This window comes from Schistocerca nitens, chromosome 5 (genome assembly GCF_023898315.1).
Source record: "Schistocerca nitens isolate TAMUIC-IGC-003100 chromosome 5, iqSchNite1.1, whole genome shotgun sequence".
Taxonomy (NCBI): domain Eukaryota; kingdom Metazoa; phylum Arthropoda; class Insecta; order Orthoptera; family Acrididae; genus Schistocerca; species Schistocerca nitens.
Window position 1 is genome coordinate 859,500,201 of NC_064618.1, and position 25,390 is coordinate 859,525,590.

The window sequence follows — 25,390 nt, forward strand, 5'->3', positions numbered from 1 at the left end:
TGACTCTTGCATTTTGCAGGTGTTTTATTTATTGGTGTTTTGTTTTAGATGTTGACTATTGTACTGTTTTATTGATCAATGTTTGTTCTTGTGTTAGCTATTAGATTTGTGTTATTTTGTTTGGTAAATTCATTGCTGTGGCACTGCTTCCTTTATCAGTCAGATTGCTATTCATTCTCATTGGACTGTGATCGATTAGCCTTTGCATGGGGCATATTTATTGTGAGGAACCCCTTAAGGGTAACAATCACACAATTATTGTACTTTCAGTATAATGACACAGTGCTCATTGTTTGCTAACTAACTGAAATATTGTAGAGTGATTAAATTAGTGCCACATAGTTAGGTTAATCCTACAGATTATTAGTTTTATAAGGTATAGAAATTTTTTTGCGATAACCACTTAGTAAAACAGGTTTTTTTTGTCGATTTTTTTGCTTTTGCGAATTGTGCATTGTAATGTTCTACTTTATGATACTGATGTTATTTGATGTTCTTTTTTTAATTGCTGTGGCACCTTTGCTATTTTCATAAATTTTGCCTGTTAATAAACAGTCATAAATTTGCCTGTGATCAGTTGGCTCTTGCAATGAGCAAATACTGGTGAACTCCATAAGGGTAACAACCAGAAATTGTTTTCATATTAATGACACAGGAACCATTGTTTTTACTTGCTGACCGATTTAGGTCTACATGATCTTTTAAATAGGTGTCACAGATTGCGTGTTTTTATTTTTCTCTCTTTGAAATTGGTAGATTGTAAAGATGTTTGAAATTATTGTGTTTTAGCAAGTAGCTGGTGACCTTTTGCCTTTTTCTTTACACTTTTGGTTTAAGTAGGGTGTGAGAAGCCTGCTTGGGAATGTCCTAGCATGGCCAGAAAATTCCCTGCACAGTCTTTTCCCGGAGCGTTGGGGTTATGAAAGGTCTCTGTTGGATTCCTTTCATGTTTAATTTCTCAAAATTGTTGTCTTTTAAGAAATAAATTCCTCTTCTAAATTTACTGTGGCGTTTCTGACTATCTGGGAGGAGACTGAGTAATGGAACGTGTTACTTTTACACGTAAACAAGAACGATCCGTCACACTACTACACTTTAAAGCACAGTTTATATGTAATTCTTATATGAAATTCATGTCACACAGTCTCATACGGAACCTACATCCGCTTTCTGTTATATACTGTATATGATAAGATACTGTCATCCCCCTTCCCTTCTGTGTGAGAGGATGAATGATCAAATGTGTTTGTAGCTGCATGCTTGAGGGTAGCAGACAAGGCTGTCTGCTAGAGAACAGTAGGACCAACGTTGAAACAGGTAGCTACGCTTCCTAAAAGCAGAGAGGTTTCCATTCTTAGTATGGTCCGGTCCGTCCCCTGTCATGTTGGTATAGGAAGCTGCCCCTCTGGCGCCTTCCGTTTGTCTTTGTGAGCGACTCTCAGGAGCACGCTGGGTAGTTCAGTGGTAGTAGGCAGTTGGAGTCCAGTGGTAGCGCAGGGAGTCCAGCAGTTGCAGTCTGGCGGTGCGAGCGTCTGAAGTGGTAAGATCCCCGGCCAAGCGCGTGTCTGTTAAGTCCATAGGACAATGGATTTGTTAAGTTCAGCTTAACTGAGAATTTAATCATTTTATTTCGGGTTAGCTTTAAAATAGCTAAGGTTATCTTTAATTGCAGCGGAGTGTGATTCTCGTGTCCAGTTCAGATTATTTGGCGGTAGTTGCTTTGTTATTACTTTGTGAGTAAAGTGGAACCACGTGTTGGTCAGTAACTCTAAGTAAGATCAATCTTAAAGGCAAATGCTTGTGTGATTATAACGTATCGTCTTGAAAAGATTTTGAATATACCAACTTTTCTTTATGTTCAACCCACGTGGCGTGTACTTTGTGAGACCAGTACCACGTCCTTATATAACTGTTTGACCCATCAGGTTAATAGTAAGACGTTAGTAACCAGTTCGAGGTTTTTGTTTTGTAATTTGCTTTTTGATCTAATTTATTTTATTATCTAAATTATTGTGGAGTTATACGCTTTCTATAAACCAAGTTGACCACGTGAAGGGTAATTACAAGACGGACAGGATTGTGCTATGAAAGCAAATTCTTTAACTGAAAATTTGAATCTGTTTGTAGTGATTAACTTTCTGTTGCATGTGTTTCAATGTTCTTTGTGTGTTGTTTTATGAATGCAGTGTTGTACCCAGTCTCCCAATCTTGGCCCCATATTTTATGTGTTCCGTAATATTCCAATCTCATAGTCTCACAATCGTAAATAAGGCACCAGCTCAGTTATAACTCACGTATAATATGCTGAAATTTCAATGAACAATCTTTAAAATAAATTTGCAAATATAAACTGATTTCTTTCTTTTTATTTAAATTCTCCTTTTATATAGATATATTACCGGTTGTTGTATGACTGTAAAAGATTATAATCAATGTTAGTCTGATTGGTAAGGTGGTAAACCTAGACTAGTTACCCAGTCGTGAAACAGTGGCCCAGTAAACGCACGGTTAACTTCTCCCCAGACAGCTCAACGGCTTGTAACCGCTTTCATGGTCTAATTAGCACTCGATTTCAGCATACCAAATTCAAGTCACAATCTTACGCAATTCAGCAAAGCAAATTAGAGTTACAATCTTTCACTGTCGTCATCCGTATGCAAACCTACTTGCTTTTTCCGTTACGTGGACGACACGTTCGTCATCTGGCCACATGGTATGGATAAACTCCTTGACTTCCTTACACATCTAAACTCCATACACCCCAACATCAAATTCACTATGGAGACTGAAACGGAGGGTAAATTACCTTTCCTTGACGTCTTGGTCAAGAGAAGGGCTGACGGCACCCTAGGTCATGGGGTGTATCGGAAGACAACGCACACTGATCTGTATTTTCACGCAGACAGCTGCCACCACCCTTCACAGAGGAATGTGGTACTTAAAACTCTAGTACATAGGGCGCGCACTATCTCTGACGCAGAGAGTCTACCCCAGGAATTGGAACATCTGAGAACTGTATTTCGAAAAAATGGGTACTCAGAGTGGCAGATTCAACGTGCTCTCCGCCCAACCACTGCAGCACAACCTTTTGAGATGGATGAAGTCACGAGGGAGGAGGTAGGCACTGCATTTATTCCATACACAGGCGCACTCTCGGGGAAAATCGCCCGCATTCTGAAGAAACACCGGGTCGGAACTGTGTTTTGTCCTCCAAATAAAACTCGTGCACTGGTGGGGAGCGCCAAGGATGACCTCGGTTTGAGGAAGGCCGGCGTGTACGAGATTCCGTGTCAATGTGGCAAGTCGTATATTGGTCAGACGATGCGTACCGTCGAGGATCGATGCCGTGAACACCAGAGGCACACTCGACTGATGTATCCGAGCAAGTCGGCGGTCGCTGAACATTGTTTGTCGGAAAATCACGCCATGGAGTATGACCGCACGAGGATTCTGGTACAGACGTCGAGAGACTGGGACAGCGTTGTTAGAGAGGCCATCGAAATTCGCACCAATGACGACCTCATAAACCGCGACTGTGGCTATAATCTTAGCAAGGCTTGGGAACCAGCGATCGGGTTAATGAAGAGTACATCGAGCAAACGTATAGTTGTGACGACCACGGCGGACAGAGCCATCACACCGACGTCATCTCAGACGCCGTCGCAATCTGTTCCACCGCGCGACCGTGGCGCTGGGCGCGGACGGCGGAGGGAGCGCGCCGCGGGGGGAGGGTCAGCGCGAGAGAGGTGGGAGTGGATGGGAGAGAGTGACTTCGTAGGTTTACTCCTCACGGCGTTACAACTTTTATCAACATTCGTTCCTTTTAATATTTGTAAGGACGTTTGTCACCTCGCGTTTGAGCGCCTGTGTACTGGAAAAACACAAACACAAACACACACACACACACACACACACACACAGGCACACAGACAAGACAGAGCGCAATCCTGGCACAGTTCCCATAACTGCACCTGCTAACTTAAAGCATCGTTTGCAAGTCCTTGCATATGAGTGCTGCTCCCCGGCTATCTACATAGTGCCCGTTTCTCCCCGCTCCGGACACGCTGTAACGTCGCGAGTCAATAGCGTTTTATTGCAGTAAGCTACTTTGCAGTCCGGCTCGTAGCTTTGGAGCCATTGGCGGTGATAGAAACAGCCGCCTGTATCTTAGCGTGACTCATTCACACCTGTCCGTAGCCTAGCCGTGTGAAGCGGCGTACCTGTGTCAGTTTGAGCGACACAATGTGCAAGTCCCTGAGAACCTAAATAAACTATATTAAATATTATTCAGTTCAGTTAAACGTCAATATACAGCCCTTTGTTATTAAAAAGAAGACTGCATAAAAAATTTCAGCTTTCTGTCTGGCATACTTTCAGAGTTAGAGAAAATTACCTAAAACACCCCAAATCGACATTTATAACATTAAAGTCAGTTAGGATTCATAACAGTTTGTTTTTTAGTATCATGTGGAATCATTACTGAAGCTCACAGCACGTTAGGTCAATTAGTTTGGAGTTTCATAATTAAAAACATTAACTATTTGGCATTTTCGTAATATAACATTCAGAAAAGATCACTATTTATTTAATGTGTTGTTGTGTAAGTAAATGAGAATGAGTGAAAGTGTGCATGTGGGACATACGAAAAAAAATTTCCCCACAGTGCTGGTGACGTATGTCCAAGGGTACTTGCTTTTGTAAGAAGGCAGCCAGAATAGCCATTTGCAGAGTAGTAGTTTTCAAAAGTTATTTCAAGATTAGTTTTCTTTTCGTTTTGTTTTGTTAAACATTTTATTAGTATTTGCATCATGAAGTGACATAGATGCATCTGTGAATGTTGATTGGCGTAAGACACTTACAGCGCGAGAAAGAACGCTAAGGATTGTTTTGATTGGTTGGTCATTTTGAACAACCAATCAGAGTTAAGCATTTCTCGCGCATTGGAATTAGTTATAGGCCCTGGAACGGCAGTGAGGCAGTCACTAGTCAGTTATCGCACGTGCAGGTCATGCTCAACGATTCCGTCTTTATTATGTGTAAAATGAAGAAATAATTGTCTTATCGCGTCCAGATTGTGTGGCCGTAATAGCAGTTGCATTTACGGACAGTTTTGTGAAGATTGGAAGTTTTTGGATTGTTTTGTTGGAAAGAGAACCGCGTGTGAACTTCCGGCCTTTGTAAAATTGCGAGGGCATGTTTCATATTCTTGTATGGAATATTTGGCGAGCAATTTCTTTATTAGATATCCACTGAAAAAGGACCGAATGTGAAACTCTTATATTGTAGCAGAGTTGTTGTTGTTATTGTGGTCTTCAGTCCTGAGACTGGTTTGATGCAGCTCTCCATGCTACTCTATACTGTGCAAGCTTCTTCATCTCCCAGTACTTACTGCAACCTGCATCCTTCTGAATCTGCTTGGTGTATTCATCTCTTGGTCTCCCTCTACAATTTTTACCCTCCACGCTGCCCTCCAATGCTAAATTTGTGATCCCTTGATGCCTCAAAACATGTCCTACCAACCGGTCCCTTCTTTTTGTCAAGTTGTGCCACAAACTCCTCCCCAATTCTATTCAATGTAGCAGAGTAATGACTGTAAATCGCGTGACAATTCGGGTTGTGCTTAAGTAGATTCCTGGCTGCCTTGTGCGTGTACTGGGTTGTATGAACTGTGAGTTGAGGACAGTGATACTATTCCTTAATTAAATACAGGCTGATGGCAAGTTTTATTTTGAACCTAAAGAAATAAAAGAACTCGTTGCAGAATTTTGCCATTTTTCTAAAGAGATGAAGCAATCGCCCTCCACCCGAAATTTGTTATATTACAGGATAGCTTGCTACCAGAGTTTACGCGGACTTTGCAAACGTAAGTATTGACAGTGTTTCTCTTCAATGTTGCGTTTAACGCCGTCTGGACAGTATCTACGTATGCAGAGAAACGGGCTGGTGATCGGACGCCTTACTGAGGTAGGTGGAACTTGTGTAGTGCACAGTACGGCGGTGAACAAACAATAAAAATTTCTAGCCCGCCACGCCGCAACGCCTTCGTGCAACAGCCTACAGGTAGCGCCACAGGCCTTATCCAAATATGGTGGAAACTCGAATATGCCGGTAAGCGGCATGCTGTGGGACAAGACGGTAGATGCCTTCATGGAAAAATATTTGCTGTTGTCTACGGAACCATGACTGTACCAAGGCAGGCAGCTCTCCGTCAGATGCACGGCCAGGAATATCTTTCTCGAGGGCTCGAAAAATATGAAAATCGCGTGGGAAGAGACCTGGACGGCATGGAGGATGTGCAACTGCTTCCCAGCGAAACTTCTGTAGCCTAGTCGAAACAATATTTGCAACATGTGGGCGAGTCCACCAGAAGGCAGTAACTATCTTGTCTCACAGTGGAATAAATGGGTTGACTATTACATGGATTACTTTTGAAATAATGAACATTTTACTTACTTTTTTCCACCTTTCTCGTTTTCATTTCACAACTCCTTATAGATTACAGCTATCATTCTGATCAATAAACGTTTTATAAATGGGCATAAGCGTGGCTTGCTTGCTGTGTGTGAGTAAGCAGAGGGTGACCCACAACTCCGTTCATATTTCAAAGTTAAATACTTCAACAAATAATATAGGTAGACTGGCAAAAATTGACGTGCATTCTTGAAACACCATGAGAACCTATTGAAACCAAAAGAGTGCACAAAATGGCCAACAGATGGCGCTTCATGTGACATAAAATAATAGTTTACATTTTTTCCCATCTGTTTCGTCTTCATTTGACTGCTCCTATAGATTATACACTCCTGGAAATTGAAATAAGAACACCGTGAATTCATTGTCCCAGGAAGGGGAAACTTTATTGACACATTCCTGGGGTCAGATACATCACATGATCACACTGACAGAACCACAGGCACATAGACACAGGCAACAGAGCATGCACAATGTCGGCACTAGTACAGTGTATATCCACCTTTCGCAGCAATGCAGGCTGCTATTCTCCCATGGAGACGATCGTAGAGATGCTGGATGTAGTCCTGTGGAACGGCTTGCCATGCCATTTCCACCTGGCGCCTCAGTTGGACCAGCGTTCGTGCTGGACGTGCAGACCGCGTGAGACGACGCTTCATCCAGTCCCAAACATGCTCAATGGGGGACAGATCCGGAGATCTTGCTGGCCAGGGTAGTTGACTTACACCTTCTAGAGCACGTTGGGTGGCACGGGATACATGCGGACGTGCATTGTCCTGTTGGAACAGCAAGTTCCCTTGCCGGTCTAGGAATGGTAGAACGATGGGTTCGATGACGGTTTGGATGTACCGTGCACTATTCAGTGTCCCCTCGACGATCACCAGTGGTGTACGGCCAGTGTAGGAGATCGCTCCCCACATCATGATGCCGGGTGTTGGCCCTGTGTGCCTCGGTCGTATGCAGTTCTGATTGTGGCGCTCACCTGCACGGCGCCAAACACGCATACGACCATCATTGGCACCAAGGCAGAAGCGACTCTCATCGCTGAAGACGACACGTCTCCATTCGTCCCTCCATTCACGCCTGTCGCGACACCACTGGAGGCGGGCTGCACGATGTTGGGGCGTGAGCGGAAGACGGCCTAACGGTGTGCGGGACCGTAGCCCAGCTTCATGGAGACGGTTGCGAATGGTCCTCGCCGATACCCCAGGAGCAACAGTGTCCCTAATTTGCTGGGAAGTGGCGGTGCGGTCCCCTACGGCACTGCGTAGGATCCTACGGTCTTGGCGTGCATCCGTGCGTCGCTGCGGTCCGGTCCCAGGTCGACGGGCACGTGCACCTTCCGCCGACCACTGGCGACAACATCGATGTACTGTGGAGACCTCACGCCCCACGTGTTGAGCAATTCGGCGGTACGTCCACCCGGCCTCCCGCATGCCCACTATACGCCCTCGCTCAAAGTCCGTCAACTGCACATACGGTTCACGTCCACGCTGTCGCCGCATGCTACCAGTGTTAAAGACTGCGATGGAGCTCCGTATGCTACGGCAAACTGGCTGACACTGACGGCGGCGGTGCACAAATGCTGCGCAGCTAGCGCCATTCGACGGCCAACACCGCGGTTCCTGGTGTGTCCGCTGTGCCGTGCGTGTGATCATTGCTTGTACAGCCCTCTCGCAGTGTCCGGAGCAAGTATGGTGGGTCTGACACACCGGTGTCAATGTGTTATTTTTTCCATTTCCAGGAGTGTAACTATCGTACCGATCAATAAAAGTTATATAAATGGGTACAAGCGTCGTTTGCATCCTGTGAGCTAGTATCCAGAGGGTCACCCAAAAGTCCATTCTTATCTGAAAATATAATACTTCACGGAGTAGTGTAGCTTGAAAGGTAAAACTTGACACACTTGCTTGAAATGATATGGCGTTCTATTGAAGTGTACAAAACGTCCAACAGACTGCGGTTCATCTGATTCAAATGCAGTAATTATCATAACAACTGATTTTTAGCAAGGACGATGTTCTTTATTACAAATGCTCAACATAGCGGGCGCCACTCCTCGACAATATCTGTAGTCGAGGGACAATGTCGTGAAAGAGCACTTCGCAGCATAACAGCAGGTGTGTTGAGAAACTGCAGTCGCACGTGGTGTTTTAGCATCCCTAATAAGGCCGGACGATCGCAATGGACTTGCGACGACAGGTGGGCCCGTAGCCAATAATCACACAGACTGAGGTGGTCTGGGGACCTGAGAGGCCAGGCATGACGGGGTGTGTCGGCTCAGCACGCGATCCTCATCATACGACGTGCTCAAGACATCTTCCACGCGTGTAGCAGTATGGGGTGGAGCGCCATCCTGCATAAAAATCGTACCTACCTGCAGGCGTTTTATCAACCAGGCTAGGGGTGACGGGATTCTGTAACATATCGGCTCACGTCGCACCCGTCACGCTCATATTTTATACACGATCCTCATGCCGTGTCACTGACGTGTTGCTGTCCAGCGCCCTCTGTTGGCCGGTTCTTGCACTCGTTTTTTGGTTGGTTGGTTGGTTTAGGGGAAGGGACTAAACGGCGAGGTCATCGGTCCCATCGGATTAGGGAAGGATGGGGAAGGAAATCAGCCGTGCCCTGTCGAAGAAACTATCCCGGCATTTGCCTGAAGCGATTCAGGGGAATTGTGGAAAACCTAAATCAGGACGGCCGGACGCGGGTGCACTCGGTTTTGGTTTCAATAAAACCCCATGGCATTTCAACCCTGTGTGTCGCTCCTTACCTATCTACCTACGTTAATCCTAGAAGTAGTGCATTTTCAAATGTTAATGGACCTTTAGATCACCCTGTACGTTAGAGCGTGAAGTCACTTAGTCAAGTGTTTTATAAGTCTGTTGTGTTTACGCAACGGTCTTCAAAATGGTTCAAATGGCTCTGAGCACTATGGGACTCAACTGCTGTGGTCATAAGTCCCCTAGAACTTAGAACTACTTAAACCTAACTAACCTAAGGACAGCACACAACACCCAGCCATCACGAGGCAGAGAAAATCCCTGACCCCGCCGGGAATCGAACCCGGGAAAGCAACGGTCTTCAATTGAAGTTGTAGCGGAAGATCTTCCAGGAAGGCACGACAGACATTGTCACTTTGCTCTTAGTGGATGTGGACCGACTGGAAGTCACTCTCGAGAACCACGTAAGTTTTCCTGGATCGTGAGTGATGGCCTCTGATAAACCTGTAGAACAAGCATCTACAGTCGCGTTCGTAAGTGCGATGAGGGCTTTCCCTGTAACAGTCTACAGACTTGTGTATGTCTTTGTTTCGCCAGTAGATTCACAGACTAGGGGGCTAACACAAACAGTTTCTTGATAACAGAGAGAGAACAAAAAATTTAACACATCTTTAAAAATAAGATATTATCAATTAAATGTCAGGTTGAATTTCATCACAAATTATCCTCATTTAAGGGATGGTACATGTGTACAAGTGTTTTCCTAGTTCGTTTAAAAATTTATGGACTCGATCTGATGATTTTTGCAATTATTTATTAGTTTATTTGAAAAATGTCTCGAAAAACCAATAAAGCTGCTAAACGGATATACTGTTTAAGACAACTAATTTCGATTTTCTGGTTGACATAAATCATCGTTACATCCATTATTTACGCTGGGAGTTACATACCCGTAAGGTAGGTTTCTCAGATGAAGAGTTAACACAGATCTAGAGAGAGTGTATTTATACTTTCCGCGTTGTGTGGGGTTACTGAAGATCCTCGGTGAGGACAGGCCTGCTGGCACTTTGGCTGGTCTTGCAGGCCTTTTACACGGCCTACTCCGGATAACGCATTATGGCGGCCCGCCAGGGGTCTTCCCCAATGTTCTTGTTTCACTGGTTCCTTTCAAGGTCGGTTTCGGCAGTTTGTATGTCTGCTTGCGGTTACGTCGCGTTGACGGAATCTGCTGATAAAAGTCGTCTAACTATTCGTATTCTTTTTCGCAGGAATTCCCGCCATCGTTGATCGTAAATGGGACGAGCATCAACTACCCCTCAGCAAAGTGTTTAAGGGTAATAGCAGATGGAAAACTAAATTGGATTGAGCACGGAACTGCAGCGTGCAAGAAAGTATGAGCGGCACTCTCGTGTTACTCCCTCTTGTATCTGAAAAAGAAACTTTTGCAAACACACTTCCAGTTACTGATTACAGCGATGTTATCCTCCAAGGACTTTCTTAAAACAGCTCAAGACGCCTGGAACTGGTTGTAGACGTCTGTGATCATAGTAACTGCCCGGTTCGACTTTTTAATCATATTCGCAACTGTGCTGGCTGCCCGCAGACAAGTCAGAGGTTTCCATACACTCTGTCTTATCAACAAACACTGTCCCTCATATCTCTCATCGACCTTAACGCTCTTGTCTGAACAACACGGCAGAAACACCCGTTCCCATCGGAGAAAAATATTTTCTTTCACACTTTGTCACTCATCCACTTTCTCGAAGTCTTTTTCAGTAGCAGGAACCCGACTCTCGACTAAACTCCCTCATCTTATCAGAGAACTGAGTAAGATCTCCAGTTTTAAAAGACTGTTAATGGCGTATACACTGAAGCAGCAATAATGACTACCCTTGTCCCTGTACATACACTTGTTACCCATTTACTTCCTTCTCTACAGCCGGCCGCGGTGGTCTAGCGGTTCTAGGCGCGCAGTCCGGAACCGCACGACTGCTACGGTCGCAGGTTCGAATCCTGCCTCGGGCATGGATGTGTGTGATCTCCTTAGGATAGCTAGGTTTAAGTAGTTCTAAGTTCTAGGGGACTGATGCCCACAGATTTGAAGTCCCATAGTGCTCAGAACCATTTGAACCTTCTCTACAACCACATTTTCTTCACTTTCCTTTGTTCTTAGCTTGTACGGTCTCCTTAAATTTGACATCCTCAGAACTCGCTATATCAAATAATATCTATTTTGTACACCTATTAATTCTTCTATATCGGCAACTATCATAATTATTATGATTGTCATTATTATTACTCTGCAGTCCTAAAGCATCGACTGCACACAGACCAGAGCATCGCCGCGGAACGCCATCAAGAAGGAGTTGACGTGTGCGCCAATGGAAAGAGTGGACAGCGCCACACCTCCAGGAAGGTAGAGTTCAGCGCCCCCTGTCAACACGAACATACGAGGGTTGTTTTTTAAGTAAGGGCCGTTTTTATTTTTAAAAAAAGATACAAATACTTTTGTAAAAAAACTTTTATTTTCTGATTCTACACACTTTTACCTATTTTTCTACATAGTTGCCTTGTTTATTTAAGCACTTGTCATACCGTACAACTAAGTTTTTAATTCCCTCTTCAAAGAATTCGGCCGCCTGCTCCGACAGCCAAGAGGATCACGGCCGCTTTCACTTCATCGTCGTCATTGAAGCGCTGCCCGCCAAGATGGTGTTTCAGGTACCGGAAAAGGTGAAAATCGCTAGGAGCAAGGACGGGGCTGTATGGTGCATGGTCCAAAACTTCTCAGCCAAAAGAATCAATCAAATCCCGAGTCTTTTGAGAGGTGTGAGGCCTAGCGTTATCGTGCAGGAGCAAAACTCTTTTTGTCAGCATGCCGCGCCTTTTGTTTTGAATTGCTCTTCGGAGCTTCTTTAGAGTTGCACAGTAGGCATCTGCGTTGACTGTCGTTCCTCGTGGCATAAAGTCCACTAGCAAAACACAGCGGCGGTCCCAGTACACAGTTGCCATAATCTTGCGCTTTGACAGTGTCTGTTTGGCTTTGACCTTGACGGGTGAGGTTGTGTGTCGCCATTCCATCGATTGTCGCTTGCTTTCGGGAGTGATATGGGATACCCATGTTTCATCTCCAGTGACAATTTGACTCAACATGTCATCCCCTTCTTCCTCGTAACGAATCAAAAAGTCCAATGAAGTGGCAAATCTCTTCCCTTTGTGGTCCTCTGTGAGGAGTCTGGGTACCCACCGAGAACACAGTTTCTTAAAGTTTAGGTTTTCAGACACAATTTTGTACAAAACCGATCTTGAAACTTGTGGAAGTTCCAAAGAAAGAGTGGAAATTGTGAATCTTCTGTCCTCACGAATCTTTGTTTCGACTGCAGGCACCAAATCATCAGTGATCACAGAGGGCTGGCCTGAGCGTTCTTCGTCATGGACGTCTTGACGGCCATTTTTAAACTCTCTAACCCACTGACGCACTTTACCTTCACTCATTGCATTCAAGCCATAAACTTCTGTTAACTGACGATGAATTTCTGCAGCTGATAGGCTTCTCGCGGTCAAAAAACGTATCACTGACCGCATCTCACACGCGGCGGGCGATTCAATAATCGTAAACATTATAAAGTAGCACAGCGATGCGTACACGTCAGCTACAGAGCTGCAACTTGCATCAGTGTGTACGGGAAGGATGCCGGCAAGTGGAGCGGTGGCCTGTTGCGGCGTCCGCGCGAACTACGGGACTATACGCGCGAACGGCCCTTACTTAAAAAACAACCCTCGTAACCAGCCGTCCGTCACTGGTCGGCCCCAGTTAGGACGCAGACATCAAGAGCACCAATACTGAGCAATAGGAAGGAGGTACCTAGCCTGCGTTCTGCGAGGAGTAATAGAGAGTAAAGTACTATATGTAAGACGCACAGGAAGTTAAGTATTGTTTCTTTCCTTAATAGAAATAAAGTTTTCTCTTAACTAGAAAGTGTCTTATGCGGACGATTTTGAATTCCTGCCACCGCCCACCACAGTTTCCCTCCTTCGTTGTTTGTGTCGGCGCTGATTCCCACAGTAGCGGACACAACAATAATATTATTATCATTATTACTGTCGGAAGCAGCAGTAGGAGAAGTACTGTCAATATTAACTTTATTAGTTCTGAGCGAGGTACTATATACGTGAAACCCTGTTCTGATGTAAGAGAGGCCCTGAAGTCCTTATCTGATCAGGTCAAGTAAATAATAAATAAAGAAATAAAGTTCTGCTGACCAAGGAATCTCGCTTTGCCATTGACAGTGGATGGCATGTACAGCCCTCTCTTGTTTCGTTAGGGTTAGGCATGGTAAGACTATAGTCAACACTGTCATCCACCTGCTAAGATAGTTCCACAATACTTTATGAAATTTCGTGTATTTAGGGTTTCCAACGCAGCAAGTAAATGATGAGTATTGAACGATTTCTATAGTGACTGCATTATGATGACTACTGATGGACCTCTACAAAACCGTTCACTTCGTTATGTTACTTCCAGGCAGCGCGGGATTAGCCGAGCGGTCTAGGGCGCTGCAGTCATGGACTGTGCGGCTGGTCCCGGCGGAGGTTCGAGTCCTCTCTCGGGCATGGGTGTGTGTGTTTGTCCTTAGGATAATTTAGGTTAAGTAGTGTGTAAGCTTTGGGACTGATGACCTTAGGACTTAAGTCCCATAAGATTTCACACACATTTGAACATCTACATCTACATCTACATCTATACTCCGCAACCCACCTGACGGTGTGTGGCTGAGGGTACCTTGAGTACCTCTATCGGTTCTCCCTTCTATTCCAGTCTCTTATTGTTCGTGGAAAGAAGGATTGTCGGTATGCTTCTGTGTGGGCTCTAATCTCTCTGATTTTATCCTCATGGTCTCTTCGCGAGATATACGTAGGAGGTAGCAATATACTGCTTGACTCTTCGCTGAAGGTATGTTCTCGAAACTTTAACAAAAGCCCGTACCGAGCTACTGAGCGTCTTTCCTGCAGAGTCTTCCACTGGAGTTTATCTATAATCTCCGTAACGCTTTCGCCATTACTAAATGATCCTGTAACGAAGCGAGGTGCTCTCCGTTGGATCTTCTCTATATCTCTATCAACCCTATCTGGTTCGGATCCCACACTGGTGAGCAATATTCAAGCAGTGGGCGAACAAGTGTACTGTAACCTACTTCCTTTGTTTTCGGATTGCATTTCCTTAGGATTCTTCCAATGAATCTCAGTCTGGCATCTGCTTTACCGACTATCAGCTTTATATGATCATTCCATTTTAAATCACTCCTAATGCGTACTCCCAGATAATTTATGGAATTAGCTGCTTCCAGTTGCTGACCTGCTATTTTGTAGCTAAATGATAAGGGCTCTATCTTTCTATGTATTCGCAGCACATTACACTTGTCTACATTGAGATTCAATTGCCATTCCCTGCACCATGCGTCAATTCGCTGCAGATCCTCCTGCATTTCAGTACAATTTTCCATTGTTACAACCTCTCGATACACCACAGCACCATCTGCAAAAAGCCTCAGTGAACTTCCGATGTCATCCACAAGGTCATTTATGTATATTGTGAATAGCAACGGTCCTATGACACTCCCCTGCGGCACACCTGAAATCACTCTTACTTCGGAAGACTTCTCTCCATTGAGAATGACATGCTGCGTTCTGTGATCTAGGAACTCTTCAATCCAATCACACAATTGGTCTGATAGTCCATATGCTCTTACTTTGTTCATTAAACGACTGTGGGGAACTGTATCGAACGCCTTGCGGAAGTCAAGAAACGGCATCTACCTGTGAACCCGTGTCTATGGCCCTCTGAGTCTCGTGGACGAATAGCGCGAGCTGGGTTTCACACGACCGTCTTTTTCGAAACCCATGCTGATTCCTACAGAGTAGATTTCTAGTCTCCAGAAAAGTCATTATACTCGAACATAATACGTGTTCCAAAATTCTACAACTCATTGACGTTAGAGATATAGGTCTATAGTTCTGCACATCTGTTCGACGTCTCTTCTTGAAAATGGGGATGACCTGTGGCCTTTTCCAATCCTTTGGAACGCTACGCTCTTCTAGAGACCTACGGTACACCGCTGCAAGAAGGGGGGCAAGTTCCTTCGCGTACTCTGTGTAAAATGGAACTAACTGGTATCCCATCAGGTCCAGCGGCCTTTCCTCTTTTGAGCGACTTTAATTGTTTCTCTATCCCTCTGTCATCTATTTCGATATCTACCATTTTGTCATCTGTGTGACAATCTAGAGAAGGAAATACAGTGCTGTCTTCCTCTGTGAAATAGCTTTGGAAAAAGAAATGTAGTATTTCGGCCTTTAGTCTGTCATCCTCTGTTTCAGTACCATTTTGGTCACAGAGTGTCTGGACATTTTGTTTTGATCCACCTACCGCTTTGACATAAGAGCAAAATTTCTTAGGATTTTCTGCCAAGTCAGTACACAGAACTTTACTTTAGAATTCATTGAACGCCTCTCGCATAGCCCTCCTCACACTACATTTCGCTTCGCCTAATTTTTGTTTGTCTGCAAGGCTTAGGCTATGATTATGTTTGCTGTGAAGTTCCCTTTGCTTCCACAGCAGTTTTCTAACGCGGTTGTTGTACCACGGTGGCTCTTTTCCATCTTTTACGATCTTGCTTGGCACATACTCACCTAACGCATATTGTACGATGGTTTTGAACTTTGTCCACTGATCCTCAACACTATCTGTACTTGAGACAAAACTTTTGTTACTGCCGGCCTCGGCAAAATATTTGGGTAGTAGATACTTCTATTTAATATCGGCAACTCTAGATCCTCAACTTCTTCTTGGATTTCTTAACTCTTCAAGTTATTCCCACGACAACAGCACAAGACTGATATTAAATTAATGCACGCAGTTTACTCGAGGTTTGACTCGCATGCATCCAGGGGTACCTGTGGAATCGTGTTAAGATACGGTTAAATGTACCATTAAATTTGTAAAAACATTGCGTGGACGACTCAAAAACACACTGTACCACACAACTCCATTGTTGAGAGAGAGATTGGGCTACTTTGACGGTGCCCAGTGACGGTGCTGGTATGCCCAGTAAACACTTTCACATCAGGTGGAAAGGACAAAACTCCCTCCTGTCGCACCTACGCGTTCTGCGACCACACTATATGTACATTTAGCACGTATAGTGTCCTGTGAAACTTCGCACTCTCCAGGGAACTCTTCGCATCATTAGGCTGCGGAAGTTTCAGATTTTAGTGAAAGTAGTGAGCTGTCGGGTCTCTTGATTCTTCAAGGGAACTGCCGCCTCGTGGACCACTGTATAGGTCTGTCTTGGGAAAAGGGGTGTAATTGTGATTCTTTTGGATGCCCTAGAGCTTTTAAAAGGCTCTGTGTCCGTGTTGTATGCTTGATTTGCAGCGACTAGATCCGATACTTTGTCTATGTTGTTGATGTAGTCCTAATCAAGAGGACATGACGTCTTGTTGGTAACTGAGGCCACAGTTGTGTCCTTCCATGCAGGTATTGTCTTGGACGGACGGTCGGCAGCTAATTTGTGTTACGCCACTGAAAGAAGTTCAGTAGCTTGATTTTTTTTTTTTTTTTTTTAATACGTTTGCAGACGCCACTTGTAAACATCGCGGAAGAGTAATTTTGCTCGTTACAGCATGGGGACATTTGTACGGGGCTCCTCGTTAGTCGTATCGCAGTCTTCTGAATCAGTCTACGATGATTTGCTTCAATTCATTAGCACCTGCTGGTACATGATCTTGAAAGTCACCTAAAAGAAAAGTTCCTTGTTTGACGTTCCTTGCGACATTAGTCTCCGTGAGAGCGTGTAACACTAGTCGTCTGCATACTCTCACAGGTCCCGACACATATTTCTGACTAAATAGGTAGATTGTAAGATAAGCAGATAATTGTTAGCGGTAAAAGTCTAAACTGGGGGGCATTTGTCATGCCTTGAATTCCTTGAGCTGACAGCTATTTTCGTTTGCAGCTCTTGTGGGACGATTTAGCAGTACTATCAAATGATTCCCATATATTACCTGCCTTGCGCAATATATCTGAGATGCAAGGGTAGTAGGTAATTACTAGACGGCCGATGTGGCGGAGCGGTTTTGGCGCTTCAGTCCGGAACCGAGCTGCTGGTACGGTGGTCGTAGGTTCGAATCCTGCCTCGGGCATGGATGTACGTGATGTCCATAGTTTAGTTAGGTTTAAGTATTTCTAAGTCTAGGGGACTGATGACCTCAGATGTCAAGTCCCATAGTGCTTAGATCCATTAGAATCATTACTTCTGGTTGTACGGCATTCCAGCAGGTCTCCGTATGAGGCACGCTAGACTTCTTCACTGACGCGTTTTGCATATGGCATTTTACCACGGTTGTCGCTCTCGCCTTTGTTCATAGAAATTTCAGCTTAAGTTGTTTCTTCTTTAGGTAAGTATCTTTTTTTCTTGTTTTCTGAATAGTTTGAAAAATAAATTGGGTTGAACGCTGGATTGCGAATACCATCTTTTCTGTGCCTAGCATTTATTATGTTTACTAACATTTATTCTGATTTTGATTTGCGATGACTTTATATGACACGATCACTTTCTTAAGATCAGGTTTTAGTTTCGACCTTTCGGTGTGTAATTATTTGTGCCGAAATGTCAGTGCCCACATCTGTTCTTGGTCCTTAGAAAGGGCTATTGTACTGCTGAGGCGAATTATTTTGAGAACATATGTGCCTCACTTACGTTTGTCCTGTTCTTCACCGAGAACTATAGATACGTAGTGTAGCTGTGTTCTCTTGAGTCTGCTCTCTTTGGAGAGGACCTGGCATTTTCAGCTGTATACAGGATTTCTGCGGTAAGAGCCGACACGTGCAGGCGCAGGAGAACCTTAGGTACCTAGTTCGTAAGCGAGAGAACCCCTAGTACGCAGCATGGTGGTGTGGGAAAACTGTTGATACATGAGACATCACAACGAGCAGGCACTGGTTAATCAAATTTGAAGTGGATAAAACCAGCGCATCGAAATCTAGTAATTTTGGTACATTAATTACAGGAGCAACTATCATTCTAGGTTCTACATTTACCTTCCTAAATGCACAACACCATCTTCGCCCCACTCTTTATGTGTCAAGATGCAGAATGTCCACATAGCTGACGAACCATTTTAATTTGTTATGTACCGTGTGTGTCACTATTGATAACACACTGTTTACTGAGATTGCTCTCACAGTCCCTATCGAGGACATTACGTATCCTTGTTACAAGCACCTTGTGTGCTTCGCGTATGTAAAATGACGGCAGTTCGTCAAATGTTTCTTGGTCTGCTTTAATAACAATCACTTCATTATTCACCAATACCACGTGCTCTTTTACTCTCACAGTTGTAAGTGATGTTTCAATGCAATCTCTTTTAGTTGTCACGATACGATTAATCACCGAAAAACTAATAAAACAGAAGACTGTGTTTGTGTTTGAAATTGACGAGAGAAACTAGAAACCAAGTGCTTACGCAGAGGCGGAGTGGAGCTCTATATACCAAACACAACTGGGTTAAAAAAATGTTTGTGGTAAAATCTTCTAAAAAACTATATAATCCATTTGAAGCTAGCTTAAGTGCCACAAACATGTCATTTGTGGTAGTTATGAGTGGAACATTTGATGTTCGCTTTCTTGTTCCTTCGTGTTTGCTTGACTATACCCAGGTACCGAACAGCCGTGTATGGTTGTCAAAGCTTTATGCTGCCTGCATATTATGACTCATATACAGGGTGTCCGAAAAGTCTTTCCCTGATTACATAAATTGATAACTCAGGCTAGAAGTAAGATACAAATATGAAACCGGTGTCTAATTGTTTACAAACTATCAAAGATTTTTTCACACATCAGTAAACTTCCACATGAGCACCCTTGGTAGCACGTAGCACACTAGGCGATATTCAGTTTCCGTCCACACATTAGCCAACATCACTGGAGGGATCGATTCAACGACTGTGGTTATCCGTTGCCACAGGGTTTCAAGATCTGGTACACGTGTTCGGTAGACCTCGTCCTTGACATAACCCCAAAAAAATAAGTCTAATGGGGTTATGTCAGCGTGGAGGCCAAACCGTTGGCCCATCACGACCAATCCACCGCCCAGGAAAGGTCATATCGAGATAGGCACGGACGTCCAAACCGCAATGAGGCGGTGCACCGTCTTGCTGAAAGAAGACATCGGGGTGATACTGAAACAGCTGAGGAACAGCATACATTTGCAACATGTCCAGATACACTGCAGATGTGATGGTAGCCTCAGCGAAGAAGAATGGCCCGATAATTCGATCGTGCAATAGCGCGCACCAAACATTCACCTTTGGACTGCCTATGGGGTCTTTTTATGGAGTTATGTCAAGGACGAGGTCTACCGAACACGTGTACCAGATCTTGAAACCCTGCGGCAACGGATAACCACAGTCGTTGAATCGATCCCTCCAGTGATGTTGGATAATGTGTGGACGGAAATTGAATATCGCCTAGTCTGCTACGTGCTACCAAGGGTGCTCATGTGGAAGTTTACTGATGTGTGAAAAAAGCTTTGATAGTTTGTAAACAATTAGACACCGGTTTCATATTTGTATCTTACTTCTAGCCTGAGTTATCAATTTATGTAATCAGGGAAAGACTTTTCGGACACCCTGTATTTTAGTTGTATCGAATTTTATAATGCGAACGTGCCACATGACTACCTTAACTACCCGTGTATTAAACGATGTATTGAAAGTACAGTGCTTCCTGTTATATTTTTCTTTTAAATGTTTTTGAATGTCATGGTTGTTTTAAATGTTATGTAACATTCATTTAAAATTAGTACAACAAAATAGGTGCAACGCACCCTGAGTTGGATTATTTATTGTATGTTTGCAGTGTACTCGTATCATTTTTAGATCGTTTGCTTGTCTTTATGTGACACGACGTATTTTTGTTAGTAACTACAACCACAATGCCATCTGGTTGTAACGTCAAGGATGTTTAGTTGAGAATCTCAGTCTTCATTCTGCTAATGTAAGAGCGCGAAACATTAGTGCAATATGTACATTGTTTTATGTAATAGTCATGTTATATTTGACTTGCTGATATACCATTGTTCTCAAGTTCATGAAATGTCGTTCTATGACATGATACGATATAGTATGGATTTGATCAAGATTCAGTGAAATGTACTGCTGAAGATAGACACGTCAAAAAATTTTTGCATCACCTCGGTTCACAGAGTTCCGGAACCTGTGCAGAAAATTGGAGTAGAGATCAACATATACATCATTTCCGTCCTTTTTATTGCTCATGAAAGCCACACATTGCATGTTGTACCACCACACAGCAAGACCTTCAGAGGTGGTGATCCAGGTTGCTGTACACACCGGAACCTGTAATACTGGCACACTATCCACAAGTTCATCAAGGCACTGTTGGTTCAGGTTGTCCCACTCCTCAACGGCGATTCGGCGTAGGTTCCTCAGAGTGTTTGGTGGGTACGTCGTCCATAAACAGCCTTTTTCGATCCATCCCAGGCATGTTCGATAGGATTCCTGTCTGCAGAACATGCTGGCCACTCTAGTCGAGCGATGTCGTTATCCTGAAGGAATTCATTCTCAACATGTGAACGGTGGGGGTGCGAATTGTCGTCCATGAAGATGAATGCCTCGCAAATATGCTGTCGAGATAGTTGAACTATCGGTAGGAGGATGGCCTTCACGTATCGTACAGCCGTTAGGGCGCCTTCCATGACCACCAGCGGCGTACGTGGGCCCCACATAATGCACCCCAAAACAGCACGGAACCTCCACCTTGCTGCACTCGTTGGACAGTGTGTCTAAAGCGTTCAGCCTGACCGGGTTGCCTCCAAACGTCTCCGACGATTGTCTGGTTGAAGTCATATGCGACACGTCTCCGACGATTGTCTGGTTGAAGGCACATGCGACACCCAGCGGTCCATTCGGTATGTTGTTGGGCCCATCTGTACCGCGCTGCATGGTATCGTGGTTGTAAAGATGGATCTCGCCATGGACGCCCGCAGTGAAGTTGCTCATGATGCAGTCTATTGCGCACAGTTTGAGTAGTAACACGACGTCCTGTGGCTGCACGAAAAGCATTATTCAACATGGTGGCATTGCTGTCAGGGTTCCTCCGACCCATAATCCGTAGGTAGCGGCGATCCACTGCAGTAGTAGCCCTTGGGCGGCCTGAGCGAGGCATGTCATCCACAGTTCCTGTGTAACTCCTCCATGTCCGAACAACATCGCTTTAGTTCACTTCGACACGCCTGGACACTTCCCTTGTTGAGAGTCCTTCCTGGCACAAAGTAACAATACGGACGCAATCGAAGCGCAGTGTTGACCGTCTATGCACGGTTGAACTACAGACAACACGAGCCGTGTACCTCCTTCCTGGTGAAATGACTGGAAGTGGTCGGCTGTCGGACCCCCTCCGTCTAATAGGCGCTGCTCATGCATGGTGGTTTACATCTTTGGGCGGCTTTAGTGAGATCTTTGCACAGTCAAAGGTACTGTGTCTGTGATACAGTATCCACAGACAGCGTCTATCTTCAATAGTTTTGGGAACCAGGGTGATGCAAAACTTTTTCTTGATGTGTGTATGTTATATTCCGTGGTTTAGTCTATGTTTATGCAAAACTGTGTCACACCCCTTTACATCAGATCGCAGTGTGCTTGAATATGTTTATCTGTGCTTTACAGATCTGATGATGGCAACGTAGTTTGCTGAAACTAGTCATCACCATAAATGCTGTACAAAAGCGAGTTTGGCTATCTGAAATTTTATTTCTATTTCTAAGTGAGTAAGCACACTACGAAGAATTTTTCCACTATGTTGAAAGTGTTGGTAATGTCACCAACGACGAACAAACCCATGGTTATTGTATAATTTATCTTCAGTTGTCAATTCCCGATCTTTGAAGAAGGACGTACTCAGGTCTTATACGACCTTCATGCCCTCTACCGGCATCTACTGGCAATCGTGCGGTAGGTACTGTCCATTGCGTGTGTTAGTTTCCGTTACAACTTACTAGCTGCTGCGGCTGCACACGTAATCATTTCTTCAACACAGCCGAGATAGCTGTTTTTCTAATTACTATAAGCTGTTCTATACTAGTGAGCTGCTACCGCACTATAATTGCGGTATTCTGACGCCACACTTTCGTGTTCTTCCGATCAGCCGCCCTACTTTTTAGGTCCAAATTAGAATGCCCTTCAGCATGACCTACAATTTTCTAAGACTATTGATGGATTTTTTAGTGTCCAATGCATTTTATTAAAGCAGGATATGAACCTCATAGAATGTTGGGACATCGTATTGGTTTAATGGCTTAATATAATCGAGCTAAGTAAGCACTTTTCTATCTTCTTCATAGTAGCCATCATTTATTTTTTGCACTTAACGGCCTCTAATTCGCATATACATTGCTCTAGATTTAACCTGAAGATATGATTCATTATCGCGAAATCGATTGTACCTTCATTCCACAGTAAAAGAGGATTAGTAGCTCATCTATAATTATTTAGAAGATTTTATCACAAAAATTTCTTAAAATAATTTAACTATTTATCCGTTGCCCACACAGAAAACTCTTCTGCCTGTTTTCCCCTGGGCAGCAGGTCAGGTACTGAAGTGTGGACGTGTGGTCGCATATACTGACAGGCGTAGTCCACTTAGTGGTGCAGTTACGACTGTGCAGAAAACAACAGGTAGTAAATTATGGCATGTGTTTGCTAGAAGACTGTTAGACGCAGAGAAAAAAAAACAATTAACACACTGAAGTGGGTAAATATTAAGGTGCCAGTGCTCACAACTTCTGCTTTTATAACCCCAACACCTTGTATGTTCTACATTCTCACCAAAGAGTTCAGATTAATGAGCCGCCACCACATTCGAGAAGCTTATACTGTCTTTTTGTCTGTGCGTTTCACGTCGATCTATGACTACACTCCACTCACAAGGCTTCCTAAGGTTTAAATTTGTATTCGAGGTTACCGTATATCCCCGTTCTGAAGGACGTTTCTGATTTGTCAGCCTGAATACAATATCCTTGTTGCTTCTTCCGTTGTTGTTTATTTTGCCAGGTAAATATCAAAACTCGTCTATTACTTTTAGAGTCTCATTTTCTAATCTGTCCCCAACATCGCCTTACTTTCTTTTATTAGTGTTGGTATAACGTCTTCAGCACTCTACTCATTTCGTTGAACTGATCTTCCAAGTCCTCTGCCATCTCAGACAAAATTACTGTCATGTCGGAAAACCTTAAAAAATTCATTTCTTTAATCTGTTACCCAAATTTCTTCCCGATTTCTTTCACTGATTGCTGTAAGTATAGATTAAATACGCGGGCGACAGCGTGCAACCCTTTCTCGATTCCCTTATCAGCTAGACTACTGACTTCCTGTCACACCCTTACACTCTCGTAACTGCAGCCTGTTTCTTTTTTTTAGAATTTGTAGATATCGGTCACTCCATTTTGTCCCTGAAAATTTATAGTCTGAAATAAATTATCTTAGTTAACGTTGTCAAAAGCGGTTTTCTAAATTACAGTTGCTATACATGTTAATTACATTTATTCGTACTGTATTCTAAGACAATTCCTATGGTGGGTACTGTATTGTGTGCTCCTAGATGTGAATACACCCCAAACTTATATTCCACCAGGTTGGCATCTGCCAGTCGGTCCAGTCTACTGTAGATAATGCTGTAGGCCTACAACATGAGAAATATCCTTTGGATGAAAATATGTATTTCTTGTATATTTATGGCTGAAAATGACGAATCTGTAATTACTTTTTGTCCACTACGTATTCTTTCCCCAAAAACCCACATATTAGTTTTACATAGTTACTTGAGAACTTTTTTAATTTTACTTAGTTTCATTTGTCAATAACGTCCTTATTCTGTTCGACGTTTCTACTGCAGATATAGTGGTACACGCATTTAGCAATGGAGATCTCTGTCAAACATTCATTGTCAGCTTGATGTTTCAAATATGCCAGCATTTCAACTGTAACATTTTCTTTATTTCCATATTTTTCTTCTGTTGCTGATGAAGTATTACTGGTTGGAAAATTTTGTTGACGTTAAATGGGAAGTGTACAGATGTTTTAAGGACAACATTACGTTTCGTTCAGTGCAGTACAATGTCTCATTCGTGTAAAAATTAAGCTGGACTTATTTTGTTATGTGCGTAGCAAACTTACATTGCAGACTCAACAATGTAACTTGTCACTATTGGTTAGAAAGGCTTATGAACTGTACTGGTGGCCGGGATAAGTCAGGTCTCTACATACAGTATATGCTGCAATTCGTGTTCAAAGGATGTGACAAACCGATTACGAGAAAACGTAATAGAATGAAATTTGCGACACTTATGGTTTGACGTGAACCGGCCGATCACGAAATCGACTGTTACTTTTGTTTGACAAATGTCAAAGGGTTCTCTTCAAAATACAAACATCGTATTCAGTATCCAAATTTACACTCCACTCTGCGGTCAGTTCCTTATTCGGAAGATCATCCAATACCTACTTCTCCAGATAAATATACTGTTGATTCAGAGAAGACACTTTCGATGCACCAAACCATCAATACCCTGACTTTCAAGCATCTACATCTATGACATGGTCATATCATGAAATCACACAGATCTTAACGAACTTGTATGGGACTGAAAACTTTATCAAACAGAGTTATGTAAAGTATGCAGGCTTTCGTGGCCGTTGTCACTGAAGTTAAAATCTTCTGGGTTCTTAGGCCGCGTTATATTTCCTCTAAAATAATCGACGTTTAGACCCCTCTCCTGGGATCTTCTTCAGGATCTTCCGGTGTCCACTGTTGCTAGAACACTAGCAGAGACTAGTGTCGCGTTCTCTTATAAAGGGGAGATTTCCCGCGTTTGTGCTGGAGAAATGGGAGTATTGGTTAAAATTCTCATGGCTACCATTCCTGGGCCATCATCATAGGGTAATATTCCTGCACTTACGCAGACAAAGAGGCGTTATTGGCTAAACTCTTGTGGATACTGTTGGTGGCCCATCGTCATTGCATAGAAAGGCACTATGCCACACTTACGCTGGAGAAGGGTTATTGGTTGAAATTTCTCCTACTACTATTGGTTGCCCGTCATCATTGGCTATATGCGAA